This window comes from Typha latifolia, chromosome 7 (assembly GCF_019914945.1).
Source record: "Typha latifolia isolate L0001 chromosome 7, TyphaL0001v2, whole genome shotgun sequence".
NCBI classification, from domain to species: Eukaryota; Viridiplantae; Streptophyta; class Magnoliopsida; order Poales; family Typhaceae; genus Typha; species Typha latifolia.
In genome coordinates, this window is record NC_133092.1 from 5475265 (window position 1) to 5479554 (window position 4290).

Genomic DNA, 4290 nt, shown 5'->3' on the forward strand with positions numbered 1-4290 from the left:
ACTACATTGTATTATTTTTCTCTTGTTTTCTGTTCCATCTAAATTCCTATTATGCGTTGACTTGTTATCGTATTGGATATATGCATATGATCTATCATTTAGGAAAAAAGCATGAAATGTGATTGATAGGATAGTTGATAGAAAGCATGAGGATACCCGAGTGAGCGCGAGGGTTAAGGCGTGTCTGGAGATGATTAATCACTCGACATAGTCGCGATCCTGTTGGCCTTACGTCCGAGGTCATTAGTCTGTTGTGCGCAGAGATATTCGAACACATGTCGTTCACCAAGGTATATGTGGCGAGTTATCCTCACAATGTTTCCATCAGCTAGGAGGGTGCTCGATTTTGATGGATGTTGATACCCTAGCAGGTGGCGGGGTATGGTTATATTTGAGATACTCTTTGCGGGTGGCAGAGTATGCTCTGAGCCTTCGGACATGATGTTGAGACTATGTACTGGGTATTGACTGTGTATAGTGGTTTAGTATGATGATGACATATAGGGCTAGTATTGATGACTGAGATATTGAGAAATGCATATGATTTTAATATTATCTAATTACCTGATTATCAAGTAGTCAATATACATCATATATGGTTGCATTTGGTACAATAGCATGGTCATGATCGGCATGCATCATGTGTCATATTTGAGAGAGAGTTATGATGATAGTATGACATGGTGATCTATTTATTCATTGTCGAGGATTATATACTTTTATTAGTCATGACATACTATCTACTTTTAATTTATATATTATTGAGAATACATTCATATACTCATTTATGACATAATACTCTTTTTAGTTCATATTATTCAGTATATGATTTACTCTCTATTTGGTATCACTGATTTGGGATAAGGTCTATTCACTTAGCTTTTTATTCATGACTCGCTTTATTTCTTTTCTAACCCCCTCAGATATGTGGTACGTGATAGCGACTTAAGATATCCCGAGAAGATATTTTAAATTGATGATATGAGCTATAGGTACGAGACGGTATAGATGATAATTTGTATAGAAATTGAGTTGTATCGTTGTTTGTTATATTTGTACTTTATTGTATCGATGGGTGATTTGTATAATACATATTAGATTGTAGTGTACTCGTGTATTATTTGTTTAGTTGTATCTTGATGGTTTGCCGTGACCTATGTGGATCTTGCCAGATTATGTAGTGGTCTAGTATATATTATTGTGGACTTGGATATTCATATGTTAACATGTTTATTTGGTTGATAGTATGAATTATTTGGTGTTGGACTATGTGAGTATGAATATGTTAGCAAGTATTATTTTATGATGTCATGATTATATGTGCATAGAAGTGTATCTATCCGTGACGGGCTCCACCCGTTCTGTCGTGTGAGCCGCACATGCCGTGTGGGCGCGTGGGCGTGCACGTGCTTGTGCCGGGCAGGGGTGTTATAGTTTTCAGTCCTCTTGTCATGTGTGTTAGTCTCATTTGCTCATCGGTCTATTATACTTCCTTTCTTTTCTATTTGGTATATTGTTGTTGTTGTTGTTGGTCAAATATCCTTCTCTAGCCTATTGGAGATTCATAGAGCTATGTACCTTCAATTTTTGGATCGCAATGGAACCGTAAGAAAGTTTCAATCCAGTCTATATACTTATAACTAAAATGGGATTGTTAATTATTCTGTTAAATTTAATCGAGTATTATGGCTATTTTGATAATTTTGTTCCATTATATCAAAATATGCATGTCTTCTCTAACAAACATAATATGAGCATTTTGATTATTTTAATATTATTCAGTATTTTAGTTAAATTTAATAGAAAAAATTGATCATAAATATATGGACTGATTTGAGACTTTTTGAAGTACAAAAGAATAAAGTAATTTTAAGTATAAGTACACGAAGATAAAATGCATTTAAAAATATATTTTTTTCTTCTACTCGTTGTCTCCTCCTCCATTCTCTAAAATCCTAACCCTAAGCATAACAAATACTAGTTCCATTACTAGTCCCAATTGCACATAAACATTCTAGGGGCATAATGACAAATAGTCATTCATAACTTTGTTAAAGCAGGGTGTTTAGAGTCAATTTGTGAGAAAAAAAAAAAATATATATATATAAGGGGTAAAAATGAAAATCACTTATAGTTGAGGGATCAAAATGTAATTATTATATCAAATGCTAATGCTTTTTTTTTTTTTTTTAATAAAAAATATGTTTGTTTACAATGACCACTACACCACGCTGTTAGAAGCGTATGCACCCAGCAGGAGGTTGGGTATGATCTTATTTGAGTATAAATTTCTTCGTGGAAGATATATAAAATGGATTATATTTATGCACTTACTTTGGCTGGTTATGACTAATGATTTGATCGATTTGTTATCTATTTCTCACGACGGTTAGTATATATATTCAATTTATGTATCGGGGAGCAGGGGAGGGCTAGCTCATATGTCTAGAATAAATTAGCTTATAAGCCTATCAATTTTAAAAAGAAAGTTTTTAAAATTAATTAATAATGTAGTGAAATGAGATTAACTTATAAGTGAGTATCTTTCTAGACAATGTTTATTGTATGCCTAAGCACTTAACCTTTCATTTTAAGTTAAGAAGCCCTTAATTAGTCTTAGTTATTGTAGATACAAAATAAAACCCTAAATTGTAACAATACTGTAAATAAAGTTTATATTATTTAAAAATAAATATTCTTATTTGGTGAAAATATATGGACCAACACCTTGGGTTAAGTTTAGTTTAACATGTATATAATGGAACCCACATAAAAAGTAGAATAATTTGTTTATTTCAAGTGATATTTTTATATTTTCTAAATCTTCCTACCTCACTTCTTTGATTTGATTCTATTTTATTAAAGCTCAATGTTTTGATTTGTCTCTAAGCTATTTTGAATTTTATAATTAAGTTAATTTAATAGCCGGATTATATTATATCTATCTATTAAACGTGGTATGACTGGGTAATTTTTTAGCAAATTAAGAGTTATATTTATAAATAATTTAAAAAGAGATTTATTTTAAAATTATTCAAAATGCAAGGTGTGATTTATAATTTTCTAAGAAAAAATAGACCTTGTCTAATAAAGTTTTCTCTTTAATTAACTACAATTTTTTTTTCTCTTTCAAGTTTCAAATGATCAACAATAATTTCCAAAATTGAGTGAGTTGTTGACCAAAATACATCTATTTCTTTTTTATTTATTTAAAAATAGATCACTCCCAAATTTAAATACTAGAATGGACCTATTTTACTATAGCCATAAGTAAAATACTTAACTATTTTACATAGAATACTGATAAAATAAATATTTTCTTAAATAAAACGCTAATTTTATCATTGTTTTATTGAAATACTTTGATAATGTTTCATATCCCTTAGTCTAGAAAGATATTTAATTAGAAAAATGCTTAACCGTTTAGTTTAGTGATTTAATTAGTGCTATACCTAGAGGTAAAAACAACTTGGATTAACTCCGACCCGACTCGACTCACTATCCAGTCCAATTCAGATCGGATTTGGATAAAAAGTTTCTATCCGATCCGGATATTGATTCGGATACAGACAAGATTTTTGAAAAAAAAACTTGAATACAAATTCTTTCGATATAATTTTTAGATTCGGATACGGATATTGGATATCTGGTTATCCACATAGTTCTTTGAACAATTTATAATTTTTAGTTTACTTATTTAAATAATAAATATTGATATTATTACTAATGATGTGTTATATATTATTTGTAGAGATTAATTTTGCTAATTTTATATGTATTTGACATGCAAATTTTTTTTTTGAACTCTTAATATTTTTGTGTTAATTATCTCTAAATAAAATATTATATAATTCGTTTTAATTTAATCAACATTCATTTAAGATCCGATCCTTTTTATAAAAATTATTGGCATCTATTTAGTTATAAAATATAATTATAAATTTTTCTATGTATCCAATATCCATATTCAAATTTATATACAAAATAAAAATATGAATCTAGATATGGAGTTAAACACTATTCGATCCGTTTTCTCGGCGGACTATACATATTAGTATTTAAGTTTAGGTATTGTCTATTTTAATAAATAAAATTAAAAAATTTAGCTTCAAAAACTCAAGTTGCTTTACGAACTTGCAACTTGGCAGCCACGTAGGCAGCACCAAAAGGGGTCCCATTCAATTAATATTCGCCGGCAAACATCGGCACATTCCTCTTTTGCCGCATTTATTTATTCAAAAATAACCCCCTCACACTTTCTTTTATTAATATTAGCCCCCCCGCATTTGC